This window comes from Antechinus flavipes, chromosome X (genome assembly GCF_016432865.1).
Source record: "Antechinus flavipes isolate AdamAnt ecotype Samford, QLD, Australia chromosome X, AdamAnt_v2, whole genome shotgun sequence".
Taxonomy (NCBI): Eukaryota; Metazoa; Chordata; class Mammalia; order Dasyuromorphia; family Dasyuridae; genus Antechinus; species Antechinus flavipes.
The window spans coordinates 59,137,488-59,160,183 of NC_067404.1; the positions used below are offsets into that span (position 1 = coordinate 59,137,488).

The following is a 22,696-nucleotide window of genomic DNA, read 5'->3' on the forward strand; positions in this document are numbered from 1 at the left end:
CTCAAATCATGTCACCCAATGTCATGTTTTCAAGGAATCAATTTGCCGTTAGAAGAGCACACCAATAGCGCACAGCCTAGGCAAGGCTAGCTCCAACAGTAAGTAAGGCTAGCTCCATCACTAAGAAATGGTATAAGAGGATGCTGGTACTCTTGGCATACTGGTTCAGGAATAAGACCATCTTGAAAAGTGCCTAGAATGCCTCTGCCTTGAAGCTGTCCCGTAAACATATCTCCAAGGAACATACTCCCTTTCTGCTCCATATGACAATTCACATTTATTTAACACTTTGAAAACCTGAAACTCCTTTTCTTCCAATAATCCTATGAAGCAGATGGTACAAACATTAGCCTCATTTTACAGATGAAGAAACCGAAGCTCTGAGAAGCGAAATGCCTCGTTCCTCGTGCACAGAGAGTCAGTGTCTGAGTCAGGAGTAAAGCTCTCATCTCTTCTAAGGCCAGGCCCAGCTGCTCCTTCCCTCCACACCAGGCAGCCCCAGACAGGAATCCAGCCATTTTTCTTTGTCATCTTCCTAACCCCTTTAGAACTCCACATACCAGTGGCTCTTGAAGAAGAGCACATTCTTGCTTAAAAGGAGGGCAGGCGGGTTGTAATGAGTATCGGGTAGCAAACAGAGGAGTGGAAGATTGAGAGCTGGAAGGCTCTTCTAGTCCAAGCCCTAATTTAAACCCGAGTCTCCTGACTCAAAGCCTAGCACTGTCTGACCCCTTTTCCTTAGTCTCCCTTGTTGGATCCTTAGCCAAGTCCCTCCTGCTAACTGTGGCTTTTCCATAAGGTTTTCTTGCCGGGTCCTCTTCCCTTCTCCCTCTGTACAACATTTCCCAAGGATTTACCTCTCATTCCTAGGCAGATTATACTCAGCCCTAACCTCTGTCTTGATCTTCAGCCTCACATTTCCAACTGGATGCCCCATAGGCATCTTAAACTCAACATATCTAAAATTGAACTCATTCTCTTCCAAACCCCCTTCCCCCAAATCTTCCCTTCTTCCTAATTTTCCTTTTACTGAAAGAGGTAGATGGAGCAGTGGCTTCAGCACCAGAACTGGAGTCAAGCAGATTTGGTTAAATCCAGACATTTGCTAGAGGCAAGTCATTTAAACCATTTTTGGTCCCCCATTGGTAAAATGGGGGTAATAATAGGGCCTGCTTTCCAGGATTGTTGTGAAGATCAGATGAGAATATTTGTAAAGTGCTCTGAAAATTTTGAAATACTATATAAATGGTAAATGATAGTTGTTTATTATTATGGTGAAGGGCACCATCATCCTCCCAATCACCCAACCAGCATGTCTGTCATCTATGACTTCTCACTCTCTCATATCTGATCTGTCATCAAGTTCTACAATTTCTCTTTCATAATATCTCTTGTATATGCCTTCTCTCCTCTGATCAAGCTACCACCTTGGTCCAGCCCCTCATCACCTCATGTTGGGCCACCATACCAACTTTCTGACTGATATCCCTGCCACAAGTCTCTCCCTATTCCAATCTATCCTCCACTTTGCTATCAAAGTGATCTTCCTAAAGTGAAGGTCTGACCACATCACCTCCCATCATTTAAACTCCAGTGGCTCCCTATCACTCCCAGAATCAAATATAAAATCCTCTTTTTAGCTTTTAGAGTTACTAATTGGCTGCTTTCTCTTTTTCTACCTTACTCCTTTCCACGTACTGTGATCCAGGGACACTGTGTCTTTTCATTACCTGGACTCGAAGCTTGGATTTCTCTCCATCTTTCACTCTGCCATGTGGCTTCCTTTAAGACTCAGCTAAAATTCTATCCTTTGTAAGAAGCCTTTCCCCATTTTCCTTAATGCTGGCACCTTCACTCTAGGATTATCTCGTGTATCCGTATGTTTACCTTGTTTGTACACAGTTATTTGCATGTTATAACCCCCAAAGACCATGTGCTCTTTGAGGGCAGGGACTGCTTTTGCCATTCTTTCTATCCCCAGCCCATAGCACAGTGCCTGGCATGTACTAGGTGCTTAATGAATGTTTCTTGACTTGACAGTCTACTAAACTAAGTTGTCTTAGGAAAAAACAACTTAACTAAGTAATCACTACATTTTAGTAGTTTTAAAAGGAACATTAATGATAAATCCTAAATACCCTATTCTACTCCTACACATTCTGAAACCTACCAGAGCTTACTGTATTTTATAGCAGAAATTTTAAGAAGACCATGCCTACAAAATGTGCTTAAATAGTATTTTCATAATAATCATACAATAAGGTCTTTGAGGGAGGTATATTTATATTCTCTCAAGTATTGGTTTTCAAAGAGAAATCTAGCTTCCTACCTCATCACTCAACTGAAACAGCTGTCTTCAAAACTCTGAATGATCTAATTGCCAAGTGTGATGGCCCTTTTCCTGTCTTCATCCTTCCTGACTTGTCTCCATCATCTGCCACTGCTGACTAGCTGCCTTTTTCTTCCTGATTCCTCTCTCCTCTATTGATTCTCTTTAGTGGGTGTCTACTACTCACGCCTCTTTTCTGTATCATCATCCACATTCCCCCTTCTCATTTCTTTCTTTTGGTGACTTCTTCAGCTACTATAGGTTTAATTGTCATCTAGGCAAATAACTCCCAAATCAGTACATCGAACCCGAGGATTTCTTTTGAGCCTTAGTCTCTCGTCATCAATTGCTTATTGGACATTTAAAACCATTATGTCTCATAGGCATCTTAAATATGTCCACAACAGAATTCTCTTTCCCCTCAAACATATCCCTTTACTACCATTCTTCTAGTCAGTCAGATTTATAACTTCACTATCAGATTCCTCAATCACCTCCTGCCCCATTCAGTTAGGTGCCAAATCTTATCATTTCTATCTGGATGCCATCTTTTACATGGCTGCTTCTTGCATTGCCACAGCCACTAGTTCCTCACTGATCTAATGAAATAGCCTTGGAATTGGTCCTTAGTACCTCTACGATCAAATAGAAACTCCTCTCTTGGACATTTAACACTCTTCACAAGCTGGTCCCGCCTTACCATTCCAGTCTTACTAAACATCATTCCCTTCCAAGCACTCTATAGATCAGCCAACTTGTCATTTCTCCTACTTGGAATGACTGTCCTTCTCACCTCTGTCTCACGGATGGCAGTGAATAAAATTTGGTACTTGGATTCAGAAGACCTGAGTGCAGATCCTGCTTTAGACATTGGCTAGTTATGTGACATCAAGTCACTTAACTTTTTTCAGTCTCAATTGTTTCATCTGTAAAATGGAGTTAATAATAGCACCTACCTTATAGCTTATCGTGAGGATCAAATGAGATATGCTTTGCAATTCTTAAAGCCCTATGCAACATCTTAGCTATTATTATTAAAGAAGCACTTCAACTTCTACATGAAGCTATTACTGACACCCTCCTCCCACTGTTGGCATTGTCCTTATCTACTTTATAGCCTCCCTCCCTTTTCTCTGTATAGTTATTCTTTATAACTGAGCCATCACAGGGGGGAAATTGCACATGGAATCGGAAGACATAAAATCATATCCTACCTTGGACACTTACCAAATCCCAGGGCAGGTCACTTTAACCTTTCTGACTCAGATTCTTCATCTGTGAGATGGGGATTATAATAGCACCTACCTGCCAGTGTTGTTTTGAAGATCAAATGAGACCAGAGACAATGCTCTGCAAACTTTGAAGCATTAGCAAACTCTAGCTATCATTACTTATTTATGTACTTGTCTCCCTGATTAAAATCTAAGTTCCTTTTGAATAAGAATTATTTAATTCTTTGTACTTCATTTTCCAGCACCTAGAACAGTGCCTGGGCACACAATATGTGATTAATAATGATCATTGATTGGCAGTGCTTAGTAGATTGGTGTTGCTTCCTTGATTGATACATAGGCTGATAACATTCAGAATTCTAAACATTTCTGGCAAAAAATTCCCCGACTTCATTATTGTTAAATATAGTATGAATGTTCCGTAAGCTAGAATGAGAACAGGTAATAAGCAAAATATCAGATTTAAAATTTCTTGAGAATAGGGAACATGTCTTATTAATTTAACATATAGTAACTGCTTATTAAATGGACAATTAAATTTAAAAGAAAAATTTTAATTACAATAAGCTTCATTCCATAACCTCACAAACCTGAAATTCTTCATATATAAGAATCTCTAAAACTGCTGCATGCAGGAGTTAAAGATACACTGAAGTCCTCCTTAATTTCTTGAATCTTTGGTTTAAGAAAACTATTATTTCTAGACTGAACTTTGCTTACTCACTAGAAAGACCTTAAAAATTTAAATAGAGAAATGATTTCAAATTTCATTATGGTGGTTCACTCTGAAACCATGATAAATTGATCTCAGGTATTACTATACTATACTTTTTAGATTTCCATGGTAAAAACACACTTATAAATTTGAAGAGTAACAATCAAATGTCCCAAACCCAATTTTGATATCAATACTCTTTGTTTTTTTTGGTTTCAAATTCTAGAAAGACATTTCCTTTTGAAATGAGACACTCATGGATAAGCAGTAAGGCAAAAAATGTTTTTTTTTTTTCATTTCAAATGGAGATTACAGAAAATAGGCTATATGTTTAAGGTTGTTGGCATGAATGTGAACCTATTCGAAAGTTGTTCAGGGATTGGTGACTTTAGGGCAAAGTAAATATGCCTAAACACACTTTTCTGTTTTTTTTAGTGACCAAATTCCATAATGATGATCATCTCTGACAAGCCTATTACATCCAGGCATGTAAATGAGCACATGTTGATGTGCTCTGAGGCTGAAAGAAATCGAGGAAAAACTCTGCCTCTTTTTATTAGACTTTCATGAAAAATCTATGGGGGAAGGAGGGAAAGCACATGAATATAGTTGTTCTAAGACGATGCTAAAGATTTCTTTGGCCTAATGATATGGCAAACCAGCAAAATCACTGGGAATTCCACAGGATGACAGATCTAGTGCTAGCTAGAAGGGCCCTCCTGGGCCCTCTATTTTCACTCCCTCATTTTACTGAAAAGGAAACTGAGGCCTTACAGAGCGAGGTGACTTGCTCAGGCTGCCATAGGCAGCTTCCATCAGACAAAGAATTTGAAGCCAGGTCTTCTGACTCCAGAATCTGTGTTCTTTCCATTGTACTATCCTACCTCCCTAGCACACTCAGGGGGGAAAGCTCTCTAGCACTTTGTCAGTGTTTATGTTCTAGCAGACAGAATGCTGGAGTCAGAGTCCTTCGTGACCCTAAGCGAATCACATTGCCTCACTTTTCAGTTCTTCTATCTGTAAAGTGAGGATCATATTTATATGATTTACCTCAGGATTGTCATAAGCCAAGTGCTTTGGAAATTTTAAAGCACTTGATAAATGTGAGCAATTACAGGTCTCTTTCTGCCAATGTAGCTGCCAAACAGCACCTATTCACTAGTGACAAGAGCTACAGCTCTTTGAAGAAATTTTTCCCCACCTACGGCAAAAGTCACTGACACATGGCTCTTCACACCGTTCTGACTACTCCTCAAAAGCTCAATAAGGCTGGAGCTTGCTGGTCTGTTTTTTTTTTCCTTTTAAATAGCCTACAAGGCTGGGCCACCACTCAAAAGCATTTTAAAATGCAAAGTGGCTCACAGCAGCAAAACCGAGTTTTGTTGTATTTTTTTTTCAATGTACTTAATGTAGACCTTAGAAGAGTCAAACTTACCAAAGATCATTTGAAGTTAAGAATTCTAATGAACTCATCTATAAGTAACTTTATTTTCTAAAAAGTTACAAGTGAGCTTGGTTTAACAGAAGGGACAGCTGAGTTGTAACATCTGAAAACACCATCTGGTGAAAATACACTGCATTGTCAGTAATATTTTTTTTAGCCAGCTGCTTTGTAAGTACTTGAGCTCGGAGCCAGAATTTTCTTGGCCCCATGAAGATCCCTTTCACATGCATTCTACAAACAAATACCCACTTTTCATTGATAATATAGCACCAGAGTTTATGAGCTGAAATAAGATGGCATGGCAATAAAGATATACCTTACTGAAGGATTGTCAGAGGGAAGGATAAGGGAGAAAGAAGGAATGATTTTAGCCAGAAAGGGTCCTTAGGTAAGTTGGGGTAACCAAAGAAGGTTGCTTTAAAGGCTTAGATAATTATACAACTCATTGTCCCCCTTTTGTGGAGAGGTAGAGACTACTCCTCCGAAATGCATTCCCTCCAACCTTTAGAGGAGGGATTCTTAACTTGGGTTCTGTGAATTTGGCCTTTTTTTTTTTTTTAAACATCTTAATTTAACTGGTGTCCTTTTCAGCCCTACATGTTTTCTTTTGTACATTTTAAGACATTATTTTGGGAAGAGGTCCAAAGACTTCATCAGAGTTTCATAAAGGTGGGTCCATGACACAAAAATGTTGAGTCCTGATTTTGTGGAACTTGAGAAACTTCAATTCCCAAGAGACTCACCAGGAGATGTAGGGATTAACTGCAGACTTGTTTTCACTTCAGGGAGGATTTCTGTTGCTTATAGCCCTTCACCCCACTCACTTTTTCACTTGCATGTCCCTGAATTTTCTATAGGGCTGATCAAGACTCTGCAGGGATTTCCTGGTTCTTAAGTTGTTCAGGAATGGGATCAAATATTCCAATAGAAGTCTCCTTTAGTCACAATTCAGAAGACTGGAAAAGTGGACTGAGATCCCCCTGGAGAATCACTGAGGCTGTGCATTAATAATTTGGAGACATGGTAAAAACAAACAAACTAGTTTTTAACATCTTTCAAGAGTTGGATTCAGGAAAACTCAGTTCCATTGGTTATCATCTGACAACAGTTACGGAGACATTGATAATTCAACTGCAGAATAACTTGAGGGGCTGCCATTTTCCTTAGGAACCATTTTTCTTGTACTGGAGTGGAGCACTATTAAGTATTCTAAGATGACATTTTGCTTATTGTAAGATCCTCAAGGTGTCAGAGGTACAACAAACTTAAAACAATCCGTGAATAGATCATTTCTGTTGAGGATAAAACTCCCAGTATTATCAAAATCATACTCTTTACAATGAATAAATTCATTTCAGTGGAAGTCCCTATAATTCACATTACAAAGAAACCAGTCACATCAAGAATCTCAATCCAATTTCTTAGATTTAATACAGTTGAGAGGTCGTTGTTTTCAGGCTCAGTTGAAATCAGCTGTCTCACATGTTTCCTACAACAAACACTTCTGATTGCAGACACTGCCACAAGTTAAAGAAAACTATACTCGCTCTCTTTGCACTAATTAGGAGAGACAGAAAAGGCGGGGTGTAGTAGAATACTAACTTGCTTTAATGATGGAACTGAATAGAAATATATTTAAAAGGATTGTACATGTATAATCCATATCAAATTGCTTGCTTTCTTGGGGAGGGAGATGGGAAAGGAAGGAGGAAGAAAAAAATTGCAATACAAAAATCAATGTTGAAAACTATCTTTATATGTATTTGGAAAAACAAAATATTAGTGAGAAAAAAGGAAAGAATTGAAGAAATGTATCTAGAAAGTTAAACTGAATTAGCAAATTACTATAAAGTCAAGATAACTGGAACTTGCAGGTTGCATTATCATTTTCAAGGCCAGAAAGATGTATTTTGGAACATTCAAATCTTTGAGAAAAGTACAAATAATCAGGGAAGGACGCACAATGAAAGAGAGACTGCTTCTCTGTCCACTGAAGATACTGCAAGGAATGAGAGATTAACAGGCTAAGAGAAGAGCAATCTAGGCAAAGTAGAACAGATACTGTCTATACATCACTGTCTGTACCACCCCAACATACTGAGAAAGTTGAGAAATATTGTCACTTTATATTTACTTAGTAATTAGCTGTTTAGAATCAGAAAACAAAATCCCCTTGTTGATGGAGCAAACCACACTATTATAAACTTTCCCCATTACGATGGGTTTGGAGGAATACAGTAAACATAGATGGCCCCATGATACAACCAGGGGATGATGTCATCTCACCCACCACCTTGATTTCTGGTGGTGCAGTGGATAGAGTGTCAGGCCTGGAGTCAGAAGAGCCAAGTTCAAATCTGGTCTCAGACCCTTACTGGCTATGTGACCCTGGGCAAGTCATTTAAGCCTGTTTGCCTCAGTTTCCTAATTTGGAAAAGGGGCTAGAGAAGGAAATGGTTGACAACTCCAGTATCTTTGCTAAGAAAACCCTAAATGGGGTAACGAAGTGTCAGAATGAACCTCAACAGAGGAACTATGGAATTTAGCTAAGTGAAATCTATAATCAGTTTAATGAATTGGTTTAACTTGGTATGACAATTAAACTTACTTAATCAGTTTCAAAAGTCTCAAGCTTCAGAGAAATCTGGCTAGAAAAATCGGTAATGGTAACACTTATTGCCCAAATAATTGCCAGGCATCACTTAAGAAAACTCGCCTGACTTAAACTGAGGATGATCTGCTCCTTCCTCTTCCGAGAAGCATAGCCGGAGACAGAGATCAAGAAAGGGGGGGGGGGGGCAAAGGTTTTAAACTCCAAACCTGAATGACCTAGTAACACTGTGCAGATCTAGTAAGAGTTCATCTCTAAGCACTTGTGAAAGTTACTTAAGGGTAGAAATCCAGTAAAAAGATGCCTGAAGCCTTGTTTTGCTTTTCAAAATCAATGTTCTAGCTTTAGTATGTGGTAAAATAGACACTTGAGGATTTGAGAATATTTACCTTTGGGGTAGCATCTGTCCTTCTTTTTATTCAGAAATTATGTATTATATTTGGAGGAGGGAACAAAGCATTGATGGTCAGGGCTTAAAAAGATAATCAATTTAAGGGTGAGCAAATGCGTGGATAACCTGACCACAAGGATAAGTATATCTTCATGATGTGAAGCAAAAATACTGATATCAGATCAGAAATGTGGCCCAAATATAGGAACCAATAAGCTTTAGAGCCATCTTCATTGATGACATGTTAGTCGTAAAGTGGGGATCCAAATAAAAAGCCCATATAGTAGGTTATTTTATTTCTCAGACTTGATGGTTTAACATTTGTTTTAACTGATGCTTTCATTCCCCACATATAGTAAGATAAATAACTACATAATGAGGGACAGTTTGACAAAGGCTTGGTTGCCAAGGCTTTTTTTCAGTGTAGAGAATCTCTCAGGCTGTTTCAAGAAGCGCCCCTCCCCCAACATAATCTATTTTCCATCTCATTAGGTAGGTCAATTAACTATTCTCTCTACTAAAGTACCTTTCTCAATGCGGCTTTTTAATTTTGCTTTCCATTCTCTTGAAATCTCCTAATAAATTCCTCTAGAAGCTACCAGTCTGCTGCTTTTTTTCCTCCCCACAACTCTGTCATTATTCTCTCTACTTTATACTATAGCTGTGATGCTTCAATATGAAGCAGTCCTTAAAGAAATTATCACAAAATGCTGAGAGGCATTTTCTCAAAAGGAAAAAAAAACCCTTAAGAATTCATCTAGGGAAGTTCTGTGTATATTAACCTTACACTAAAACAAAGAATTAGGCAGAAAATTCTGGCAGCCACTTTAGAAGCAGGGAGGTGGAAGGAAAAAAACCCAAACTAAAACAGATATTCAGGCATCTCTGCAAGATTTACAATTCGGACTTCTGCCTAAGTAAAAGGAAAATGCCTTCATGCTTTCCAAACTGTTTAGAAATTTGCAACAAAGAGAGGTTTAAATACACATAGCAATAAAAAGTAATTTTTGTGTCCTAGTACATACCACACAAAGAAAACAGACAGCTTAGCCACTGGACTTACATGCATTTAAACGCTAATTCTGATGTAGAAAAAGGAAGGAAAGGAAGCATGCTACTTTATGGATTTTTAAAAAGTTGAAACTCCTCTATTCCCTTATTGGTTAGATCATCATCACTGCTCTAGGCTACCTTAGAAAAAAATAAAAACAGATACACTACATCAGATCGGGATACTAAAAATAATTTGGAAAAACGTTCAAAACAATGGAAGTACTATTTTAAAACTAACCACATTTTACCTTGTGACAAATCTTTTCATTTCAAAGAGTATTGTTCAATTTAGTATTCTAGGTATCAGTAGCAATCTTTCTTTAAAAATGGAACTTCCTTTTAAAAGAATTCAACCTGATTAAAGTTCCTAACAGCCAACCTGAATTCTCTCTCCCCCAAAGTTTTACAGGATCCAAATTCTACATTTTGACTCCCCATAATTTCAGCATTTTAAATTACCTTTTTTCATTTCCAACAGCCAAGTGTGTGCTTCAATTCAGAATGCAGAGTTCACTGTGTAGCTCATGTTCCCTACTCCATTCCAAAAATAGTATTCATCAGACTTGAAATTCTCCATGACAACCACTTACTCAGATCTTTTATTTATTTTTTTTAAATGGAAATATGAAGTTACATACAGGTGCATTAAAAAGTCAATCCTGAAATATCACAAAAGTCATTTCTGGAATATACTATGGTCAAGTGTTTGGAGATTTAAGCCTTCTGGCAAATTTCCAAGTTGAAAGCAGATTGATATGTTCTGTGACTCCTTTGAATTTATAGTAACTATCAATGCTAATTAAGTAAAACTTTGATAAGATGTGATCTTACATTATTTTTGTTTCAGTCACTAAAAATATAAAACTTCATTATTCTTTGATTAAACCATGTTGCCCACTTTATAAATATAATACTGATAAAAATTTTAATTTGATAGAACAATTATTCATTATAATAGACTGAAGTGTAGCAGGAATTGAGTTAACAGCATATATTATATATTACATATATGCATATTACATATATACATATTACATTTATAATTTCTTTAAGGAGTTTCAATTTTAAAAATCTAGTTAAAGCTACTAAAATCATCAAGTGTATCTAACATTATTTTTTTCTTTATGTTCGATATATTTCAGAAGTATCTACATTTATATCAAAAAGCCAATAGATATTACATACAACGACAAATTTTTAATCGTAGCATTTTCCCAAAGATACAAGGAACGGATGAGAAGTAGGCTATGAGGAAAGTGGTGAAAAAATGATCAATGTTTCCGATAAGTAGATCAACAGATGCTCAAAGTCAAGAAACATCAATATAAAGAAGTTAAATGACAAAGAATGGTACCTCCACCCCCAACCCTGAACTCAAGGACACTCTCGTTCCAGGCCTTGTTCCAAAAGGCAACCAGTTTGTATCTGAGCCCAGGTCCAATGCAAGACAATTTTCACTGCATACTAATTAGGATAGCTAGAAAAAATTGGGGAAGCTTTTCTCTTATTGAAAAATGGATTTAGTTCCTCCTAAGCAAAAATCCAACACTTTGGCCTATTTATCACAGGGAAAAAAAACCCTATGACTATAGAATGCTTATTGTCTAGACTAACACAGTTCTATGGACAAGCCATAAAACTGGGTCATCAGTACATATATCTTGAAAAGACACTGTGTGTGGAAAAGGAGCTGGGTCCAGAATTAAACAGGAAGAAAAGAATGAGCTGGATTGCCTTTAGGAAACTGTGCAGTACTTCTAATGACCCCAAGCTTCATCTTGAAACAAAGACCCATCTTTTTGATGAACATTATTATTCTGATGCTGCTATATTGCAGAGTCATGGAAGGGGGAAGACCCCCCAATTAGTATTCGAGGTTACCCCCAAAGGCTTTGGAGAGATTATATGGTAGGTAGGTACAAGTAGACTGTAACTGGTTACACACCCAGGACTGAAATGTCATCGGAGAGATGACTGGAAAAGGTAAACAGGTCATGTAGGAAGAGCAAGAAATAACTGATGTGTATTTCACTGCTGTCCATGGAACATTAAGAGAAGTAAAGAAAGGCCCCTGACACACTAGTAGGATCCCCTGTAGTAGATTTATGGGAGGGTATGAAAAAAGTCACCCAGGATGAAAGAACACGAATGAGTTGTGCGCAATACCACGAAATCAAATGATTTGGATGACTACAATCAGAAAAACAAGGCAAAATCTATACTTATAAAATGACAATTCCATAATACTAGGAAGTGCAGTGGCTAGAGAGCTGAATTTGAGATTAAGACCCGAGTTTAAATCTTGCCTCAGTCACTTAGTAGCTGTGAGCTAGTCTCACTTGCATACTTGCTCACTGAGCAAGTTTCAACTTCTCAGACCCTCAGTTTCTTCATCTATAAAAGGGGAATAACAATAGCATCAACCTCCCAGATTTTTTATAAGGACCAAATAACATATATATGTAAGTAAAAGTACTTTGCAAACATGAAAACATTCTATAAATACTAGCTAGTATTAAATACAATATGCCCAGCATTGCACTACATACTATCGGGGATACAAAGTAATATATGGCATGATTTCTGCCTTCAAAGAGTTTCCAATATAGTTGATATGGGGCTTAAACCAATGAAATATTTTATACACGGGATTAAGTGACACAAGAGGTGCTCCCTTATTTGTCAATGCCTCCTTCATACAAATATCCAGCCAAACATTCAAGACCAAAACTCTCTTCACAGTTTCTACTCCTCTAGCTAGAACCAAGCTGTTCTGGGTCAATGGTACCACCTGGTGGTCAACACAGGGACTATCAAACCCAACATTGCTTTTTTTTTTTTTTTTTTTTTTAAACTCCTCTCCCTTTTTCTTCCTCTCTCTCCTTTCACCCCCTTTTGCCTCTTTCCTTTCCCCCTTTCTTGTCTCTCTCCCCATATTTTCTCCCTCTCCCCTCCACCCAAAGGAACGAGCATCCCTTCAACTTGCCTCTTTTGCCACTAACATTCAGTCTTTTACTTAAATGTATAAATAGTCTTTTAAGAAAACCATGAGTTTCAATGGGAACTCTTTTCTGCCTTTGATCCCCGTTACAGGTAAGATTCTGGGCAACAGGTCTTTTCATCTATAAAATGAAGAGCTTGAACAAGGTGGTCTTTGGAATCCCTTCCAGCTGTGCCATCGGTGATCCTACAAAACCCCATTCTTCTTCTAGTTCTAGCCTAGGTACCTCAGAAAATTCTGAATTAGAAAAAAAGAAGAGGAGACCTAATCATGATTGATAACTCTTAAAAAATACTACTAAGACACTTGTATTAAAACCAAAGTTACAGTTTAAGAACTGAAATGAGACATGATAAGAAATAAATGCTATCAGCCTCTCAAGTCTTTGAAAAAGCCTTGAATATTCCCTTCAGACACTTTTCAAAAGTCTACCCTTGTTGACTACCCTTTTTTCAGATTCTAGCAATTCATTAAGTTGTTTAAATTATAATCATATAGCATTCTTTTTTTAAAATTTAAAATACTATATACAGTATTTCACCTGCATTGTATGTTAAATGTGTGTAGCCTAGAAGCATAACCATTATTAATATATGTTTTTCTAGAGGACAATGTTTCACAGTTCCAAATAACTTAGCTAGCAACTTTTTAAAAAAAAAAACCGTTTGGAAACTGAATACTTTCTGCATATAATAAAGAGTTCCACTTAATGGAATACAAGCAAAGAAATGTATAATCTAGAGCAGTGGTTCACAAAGTATGGTTCAGAGAATCTTTGGAGGTCTCTGAAACCCTTTTAGAGAATCTATAAATTCAAAATTAGTTTTTATTTCTAATGTGGTAAATATCTATAAATATAACTCACACAAACAAAAACTCTTTGGACATATCTTCAATAATTTTGACTAGCATAAAGATTCTAAGAACTAAAGTTTGAGAACCACTGATCTAGAGCAACAATAAAGCAATGGTGTCATAGATGGTACTGGTGGAGGTGCAAAGGAAATAAAGGACAAAATCTCTGGCCTAAGGGCTTCTTGTTCCATAGGGAAAATGTACACAAACTCCAGCGTTTCAAATTCCATTCTAAGTGCAAAGGAGAGACTCAAGAGATCAGTAGTTTGAAGAGGCAGGCAGGTGGTTGTGAGAATTTTTGTATTTTATAAACCATAAAGTACGGTAAAATGCAAGTCGTTATGAACTGTAAATGCTGTGTGTGATCAAAAGAGGGGAGAAATCAATTTTGGCTGCAAAAGGCTTCATGGAACATGCAGGACCTGAGATGACTGCACTTACAGTGCACTTACAGACCTTGAAGGTCTGTGTACATCATTTTACCTCAAACTCTTTCTTTGTCCCTATGTTACTTTACAAGTATTTAAGTTTTGATGATATCACATATGGGAAAATTAAAACAATAATTTAAATACTGAAGCCAAAACGGAATGTAAATTTTTCCAATGTCTGAGCTCCTTTCTTTGTCATATACAGTGACTATTATAAAATGTATTTATTTGTAAAATTGAAGAACTGATTACTCCTATCTCCTTGCCTCACTATTGCTGCAGCATACTAAGTAAGCATGGATGAAGACAGAAAGATATTGCTCTACAAATACCCACCATCTTCCTACTGGAATTTATACAAGTCCAGTGGGAAAGAGGATGATCAGGGTAGACATATTGAACAAGACAAATTATATGCATATAAATGTTAGGAAATGATTAAGTCTCTACTATTTCTATTCATGTAAAGAGTGTATCCAGAACTCTGGAATCATCACAAGCAAAAGCTTTAACCTATGAAGGTTTGTGAAGGAAGAAAAACTATAGCTTATTTACCAGATCCTAAGAAAAGTAAATGACTAATTTGGACAAGAACACATTTTTAGTGCACCTTCAAACCACTATGTAGCCACTTTGTCCGAGACAAAGACCATTAAGAATAACTATCACTAAATATCACTAAATCATCTTCAAAATGGTTCTAAATGGGAGAAAGAGGAAGCATTGAAAACAGCACATACAAGATTAGCTTAAATACTAAAGGCACAACTTTCAAGTTGCCCTAACAGATAGACATAATAAATAAGGACGATTTCGGAAAACAAGGATTTTAGGAAATTACTATTTTAAATGGTGATTTGGTAGAAAACAATTTCAATCACAAAGCTTTTAGAATTCTAAGTCGATATTATGCATATAGCAAAAAAAAAAAAACAAAACCCCATGAAAGATGCTGGGTAAACTTAAAAAAAGAAAAACGGCCAGACAATATTTTTAAGATATGTAGATTCCCATACTGCAAACCACAACATTTTCATGCCAAAATTAACATTCCATACACATGCAATTTTTGAGAAGATTATATTACAGTTTTTTGAAACAAGAATACAATATGCTTGCTGAAATAACAGATCATTTGGAGTTGGGAGTATAGAATTATCAAGGGTCTCAAGAAAGTCAAAGTCCTCGAAGATTGGCAAAAAAATAACACTGCAATTGGGGGGGACTGAGAGAAAAGTCGATGGAGATAAGTCATAACTAGTATGGCTTGGGCAAACATGGCCTTGGCTCACCAAATCCTGCAATTCTAGAACTAGTTCTAGGTGGCATGCCTTGACACAATCTTAGGATAATATAGGAAGCCTTACTTTGAACAGTAGAGTGCTGATTTCTAGGACTAATTATCCCCCAGAGCTGATAGAGGCTAAAAATATAAATAGCTTGAAAAATGATTTACACAATAAATTCATGGGAGATAAATCCAGACTGGGTTATTAGGGAAAGATAGCAACGTCTATCTAATCTTGTGGAGTTCAAGTCATAGAGGGCAATCATACACTCATTCCAAATCTCCTTTGTTGGTACTATCAGATGGAGAAAACAAGGTAGTATGGACCACTGGTCTGACCCCCAATGGCATTTCTTATGTAAGATTTTCTCCTTAAAGTACCACTATATTTAAGTTACACCTACTTTCTAAGTAAGGCCAAAAAAGGAAAGTCTGAGCTACAGACAGCAGTCACCTTCTAACTCATAAAATTATGTTTAGCTCTGGCAAAGATCCATAGGCTCATAGGGAGCATGTGTTATATTATAATTCCTAGACAGACTCTCAAGCCTCAATTTCAGGGTTGTGGCCCCTTACTCTTTGATGAAGTGAGTGATACTTCATGATCTGAAAAACAGTGGCTCAGGCATGGAAATGTGAAGGGCTACTGAATTAGATTAGTATCTATAAATGTATCGCTTTCATTGGCTTAATGTAACCACAACTACCTAAAATATATCTTAATCTGCAAGGTACAATTTCCCATTCCAAATAGTATGGTATTACTCTAATATTAGAATAACATTTTAGCACTACAGGGTGTGCAAAAGAAAGTATAGTCTAATTTTTAAAAACGCATCAATTTACTCTTAGAAGGACATAAGACAGCCAACAATGTCTCAATTTTTAGAATTCCAAATTACATTAAATATAAGTATACATACTGTCTTAGAAAGGCTATTGATTTTTAGAGGCCACCATTATAAATTAATCTTCTCTGAATATCATGATATTCACTGATATAAACTAGTGCTACTCAAGAGATTTTTATCTATTTATTTATATTAAAATTTTAAATTCTGTCCAGTGAGTTTCTCCTCCCCCCAATTTTAAAGGCTATATGCATAAAGAGGATATTTCAATTTGCCTTTAAACAATACAAAACCGAACATTTCATTTCATAAGTTTAAAATAATCTTCGTGGCCATTCTGTGTTTCAATAAACAATCATGCAGTTGGCTTCAAATTAATATTTTGTTTTTACCTGGAATGAAAGCCCTAGAGACAGTCTCAAAGTCCAATCCTTAAAAAAAAAAACCCAAACTTCTCTTTGCACTTTTGAGGGAATAAACTTGCCTGCTTTCAAGGTCTCAAAACGCCAGATGACTTCTCACTTAATTCTGAGCCACATTTGAGACACAGCCAGAGCAAATTGTCTTATGAACTGCAACTCCAATTTATATCACAGATTCGAAGCATAATAAAAATGAAACTGGGATCAGATTTTCCTTATTAAGAGAATTTTAGTGGAGTTACATAAAAAGTATGTGGGAGTTTAGAATACCCTGTCTGTACTGACCAACATAAGCAATCTGAATTAAGAGAAGTGAAAGAATTACTTACTTATTTTACAGTAAGCTCTTCAAAGATATAATAAAGAGGTCAGTGTGTACTGTACTTACTCTTCTGCTAAACTCTGGCTTGCAGAAACGATAACTGCTGAAAGTAACTACCTTGACCTTGGCTAATTTAACCACAGCTTGTTATAAGACTGATACAAAAGCAGGTGAAATCAGCATTAGAAAAAAATACTGTACTTTGATATTTTAGGCATAAATCAAGTAGTACTCATATCCTGATGAAAATCAGAAAGAACATTTTAGGGTATTTTGAACACTTTGGTGACTATTAAAAACAAATTTTGAATCTTATCTTCATATTTATCTCAAAAGTAGATTCAAGTAAAGCTCCCTAGAACACTGTGAATGAAAAGCTATTTCCAGGATATATTTGCTAACATTTCAAAGTTTCTCAACTTAAAGATCTGTCTTCTGATAGAAATTAATCTCTCACTTATCTTGTCAATAGACTTTCGGGAGAACATAACTTGCAAGTATTAGTTTAAATGTTCAGAATTAGCAAAGATAAAGGAATGCAAGCACACAAAAGTGTAACAGCTTATGCTGGTACTCCCAAAGGAAAAAAAAAAAGGCAAGAAGACAAAGCTTTTTAGCTATTTGTCACAGACACTTGTAGGAGACAAGTCACAGTATTTCAAAAATTCCCGTTTTTTTCAGGTATTGAAAAGTGTTTCATTTGTGGCAACCAGAATTAAGTGAGGCAAGCACTCACGTTTTGCAGGGTGGAGTGAAGGAAAGAGGGAAGAAAAGTTTGATTTCTTTCCTCTAAAGGTGTGCATGTTATGAAATAATGTAGTATGGCACCTAATTTGTTTGGAAATCTGACCCAATCCTTGCGAAATAAGCACTCGATTCTTAAATAAAATCCACATCAGAACATTTACCCAGGTTTAAATTTAATTCTTTTTTTTTTTTTTTTAAGGAAAAAGTTCTAGACATGTGTTATTTTGCCTCATTGCCAAAGTGCTGCCTGTTTCAGGCCAACTCTTGGAAAAGAAAAACTTGTTGCAACAGTACCACTTAAGAGTTCCCCAAATAGCTTGTTTCGGAGAACTACACAAGGCACCCATTCAAGTAATTCTCATAATAAAAAGTATAAGGGAGAAAAAGCAAGTCCATTTCTACTTAGTTTTGAAGCTCTCAAGAAAAAGGTCCTAAAATATTAGCAACTTGGCTTTAGAATCGTCAGTGATGAAGACAAGTGGCCAAAGAGACCATAATGGGGTCAGAAAGAGAACTCTCTTGGCAAAAAAAAAAAAAAAAAAAAAAAAAGTTCCTGTCAGAACCGTCTCAATCCCAAAGATTTCTAACGAAAAAGCACCAGTGCTACAAAGCAGCGTTCATTCGCACAACTTCGCGAATGACATCCTGAAAACCAAGTCGTTTGCCCTTACTTCAAACACACTTCTCTTGACTTACCAGTCACCTTTTGTTTAGCCCACGTATCTTGGCGCAGCTATATATGAATACAGAGACACAACAGCCAAAGAGATTGATTGAAAACTACTACGGTAAAGGCTGAATTCAAGGCACTGGATTCTGCATCACCCAAGAGCTTGTCACCGTGACCCACTTAAGCAGGAAAGTTGAAGCTGGAAAGAGCAGCGACTAGTTGGGCAACAGGCAGTTTCAAGCATTAGTAGGGCTAGATAACGGTCCTTCCAGCCCGGGGAGCAGGCACTTAGCAGACTAAAGCAAGCAACAATGCTCGGCTCGCCTTTCCCGAGCCCGCAGGTCTCGGCTGGAAAAAGGACAAAAACGCATCCACCTACAGAACGGCCCACCTCGCCGAGCCGGCCCCCACCCCCGGCCCCCCCTCCGCCCAAACGGTGCGTTCCCAGGCAGGAAACAGCCCGTTGGCCGGTTACCGATTATCCGGGGACCCGAGAGCAACCTAGCGCCGCTCGACTCTAATTCGCTCGCGAGCCGGGGTGCAGCGCGTTGAGGAGCCCCTCGGCCAAGGGAGCCGTCCGGAGCCGCAGCCGATCTCCGAGAAGAAGCCTCCGAAGACTACGTGGCATTAGCAGGCGACAGCACAAGTGCCCGAGTGCTGGTGGCTGCAGGGGAGGTGGCTGAGGGTGCGGGGGGTGGGAGAGAAGTCCCTCCACTCACTCCCGACAGCGCCGGGACAGAGGCACTTTTTAAGCAGCAAATCCAAATACGGCTCCAAGATGTAAAAGGAGCCCTCAGGCTGAGCTCCCCCTCCCACATATTCGGAAACTTTTCCCTCCAGCAGCCCTCCCAAAATATCCCCCACCTCCCCCTCCCCCGCTCCGTCCGGCCCCCGCCCCCTGCCTCCCCCTCCTTCCCTCCCTCCCCGCCTGCCTGCCTGCTCGCTCCCCCTCCCTCCCTGCTCCCTCACCTCGGCCAGGCTCTCACGCTCAGAGCCCGACTGCGCTGCTGAGCCTCTGGGCTGGGCTGGGCTGGGCGACTCTCCCCTCGCCTCGCCGCGCCGCTCCGTAACTCTATCCCCTCCGCATCCTTCCCACTCCCCGAGGGCTTCCAGCCGCGGCTCCGCTCTCGGCGGCCGGCTCCTGGCCTCGCCTCCTAGCTCCCACCCGTGCGCCCTCCCTCCCCCCCACTCCTCTCCCTCTTCGCTCGGCTCGGCCCAGGCCGGCCAGCGCGCCCCGCATGTGTGCGCCTAACTGGAACAGCCGGCCGGCCGCCGCCGCCGCCGCCGCCGCCGCCGAGGCGAGAGGGAAGGAGGCACGGCGGCGATGTACAGCAGCAGCTGCTGCCCTGCCCTGCCCCTCCCCCGCCGCCTAGGGGCCGGGGGCGGGGGGCGCGGGGGAAAGGCGCGGGGAGCTGTCTGCTCCCTCAGCACGCGCGGCCGACGCCGCCTCAGCCCAGCTGCCCGGGGTAGGGGGGACACGGGGCACGGCCACTTACTGCATGCCACACACACGGGGCGACAGACGGGGGTGGGAGGGCTGAGGGGCAAACGCGACACTGTCCCGCCCTCCCCCACCCGGCTACGAGCCGTCGCGGTCGTCGTCGCCCCAGCGCCCCAGCCGGCAAGGTGCCGTTTCAATCTCAGCGCGGAGCCGCCCGCCCGCCGCCGGACGGCCCCGCCATGATGGAATGTGGCCACTGCGCATGCGCCGCGCTGGGGGTGGGGTGAGGGGGTGCGAGCGGGGGAAAGCGCAGGACCCTCGAGGCTGGGGGTCGGCGACCGGGCCGTGGCTTCTAGACGGTCCCTACGGGAACGGACCGGGGCGAGGCCGGTCGGTCCGGCCAGCGGGCATTTGGGGCAGCCCATCGGGGGATCTGGGCACGGGACATTAGCTGTCCTGCTCTGCCCGCCGATTTGCCGGCCGGAGGCTGCCCCACGCTGGTTCCCAGGCTCTGGGCGAGCCGGGCCGTGCAACTTACCCAGGTGTCATGCAAAGCTGGGGCCGGCCTGGTGGGCTTTCCCACCGATGGCTTTGAGAAGTCCCCAGCGAAGGAGAAGCGGGCTGGGCTCGAGGGCCCGGGGGCTCCCTTCCTTCCCCCTCTAAGGATCTGCAGGCTGTGATGGACTGACTCGAGATTCCAGGCTGTCACTTAGACCACGCTCCGTCTCCTAGTCTATGGCCCAGTGTGGCCGAGGAACGCTTTCTCCCTCCCCCGTATCCCCTTGCAGGGGAGGCTAGAGTTCCCAATTTGCAAACAAAACCACGTGGGAGTTGAAGCGGGGAGGGGGGGGGATTCTGTTTCTCTGGGGTTAGCAACAGCCCACAAGTGCAAGGGTTGGGGGAGAGGGGAAAAAAAAAAAACCACCAGGAGCTTGCTGAATCCGAGGGTTCCGCTAGGATCAGCTAACAAAGGAACGGCCAGGGGGAAAGGTCAGGGCCACTGAAGAAATACAGTAAATAACTCTGAAAACCTCCCCAAATCATAAGTGACTTTGGGACAATCTCCAGTCAACAAACTGGAATGAAAAGTTCTAGAAATGGTAACATTTATCAGGAGAGAAACAAAAAATCAAGCAAAAAACCCAAATCCCAGCAAACATCCCCTTCCCACCATGTCCAGAGCCAGAATCCTGGGACCACAGGGGTGGGAAGGGAGAAATCGAGAATTGATTAAGTGATTACTGTCTGGTAGGCATCGAGGTACTGCTGCTGGGGGGCCCTGGGAGAGAGCAGGAGCTTTCACCTTAAGAAGGAGCTGAGGGAGAATATACTATGTCCCCTGGGAGTAACTGGGAACAGTTCTTATTTTTTCGGACATCCTACCCACATTTGCCTCCTTGCAGCTTACACGAGTTACTTCTTTGGGGCAGAGCAGAATTGGACTGATCCCTCTTCTAAGGGCAGAAAGGTGTGAAGAAAGAGAGGGTAGACAGTTGAGCAGACTGCTGGAAAGGGGCAAACCTAATGCAGTGGTCCAGGAACACCTCTCGGAAGTGACCAATTTGGCCCTGAAATGGAGGGCAGCTTCCAAAACATAGGAGCCTGACCCCCAGCTCTGCCACCCACCCCCTCCTCAGAATCCAAGAAGCAGAGGTAAATCACTAAGTCACCCTAGTGTTTGGACCTGTGGGTGGAAGGACAGAGCAACCCAAAGGACAGAACTCAGCAGCAGCCAGTTCAGATTGAAACGAGGGTAGACCTGCAAAGAGACTCTGCAGTCCTCTGTCTAGCAGAACTGGACCTGATCCTGATCCTGATCCTGATCCTGATCCTACTGTAACTTCCCTAGAGAGAATTTACTCCTGTCTGGAGCTTTCCTCACATTACAGGACAGAAGTTGTGTACTTTAAACACCCAACTCGTTGTCAGCTACATTGCTCTGGATGCAGTTAGAGAGTGGAAGGGTTGACTGTCTTGTTTCTTTTGGCAGAGCCTCACCTTTCCCTTCAAGGGCATAGGGTCTTCCTTATGCAGTAGACATTTAATCCAAGTTGGGTGAAAATTGCTTTCATCTTTGATGAATGATGGTGATGGTAGTAAGATACAGTTCGAGATACTGAGTAACACGCCCCACTTCCAGTCTCATGGGCAGGGACCAGTACGGTAACAAAATATGCCAAATACAAGGACGAGCCAAAGGCAAGCAGAGAAGGCAGATCACAAAGGAAGAGGACAGATTTAGGCCAAGTGTTCTCTTAGAGAAAGAGAGGTCCCTTTCATCTGAGAGACTGAGAGAAGCCTTCTCACAGGTGACAAACATGCTCTCTGAGGACCCTTCCACTTCTAGATTCTTTGATCCAATTATTCATCATGAAAAGGAATCTAGGACCTTTAGGAAGACCGAAGCAGCCAAGACATTGAGAAATAAGGCTCTGTCTCCAAAAGATGTGCCACAGAACTGGCCCTTTTATGTAGCAAGGAAATTAAGTCTGAAGAAGGTAACTGTCCAGACCTTTTGAGGGGTTCAGACTTTAAAACATTCCCAAAGGAAGCATCATCACTAACCTTTAACCTTTTCACAGTGCCCACCATTACTTCAGACTCTCTCAGATTTAAAAGTGCCACCGGCTTCTTCAGCCTCCTCTCTATTAAACCTACTTTTCTCCAAGTGTTGGCAATCAAGATAGAGTAAATCTTCCTTTTTAGTTTGATTGGATTTCGTCTTCTCTTTCCAGAAATCTTTTTGGCTACCCTCAATTGTTGGTGCCTTCCACATTACTTGTATATGTAGATCCTTTATTCTGGGCTATATTTCCCTCTCCCCTCAATTTTAATATAAGCTCCTGGTGAGCACATCTCTCAGTATAATATTCATTTCTCCAGCTAAGCACAT

The 22,696-nt window shown here is 40.5% G+C and overlaps 1 protein-coding gene across 5 annotated transcripts in view; it reads right to left on the reverse strand.

Annotated features, from left to right (window-relative positions):
• LOC127542403 (fibronectin type-III domain-containing protein 3A-like) overlaps nucleotides 1-20,547 on the reverse strand; it is a 77,747-nt gene extending 57,200 nt beyond the window's left edge. For 2 of the 5 annotated variants that reach the window (XM_051967962.1, XM_051967958.1), the window contains exon 1: nucleotides 18,838-19,246. The gene's annotated coding sequence lies outside the window, so the exon portion shown is untranslated. Of the gene's footprint in view, nucleotides 1-18,837; nucleotides 19,247-19,331; nucleotides 19,621-19,858; nucleotides 20,008-20,341 lie in introns of those variants that run through there. The other 3 variants (XM_051967959.1, XM_051967961.1, XM_051967960.1) reach the window with 3 other exon arrangements.
• Nucleotides 20,548-22,696: the final 2,149 nt, after the last annotated feature.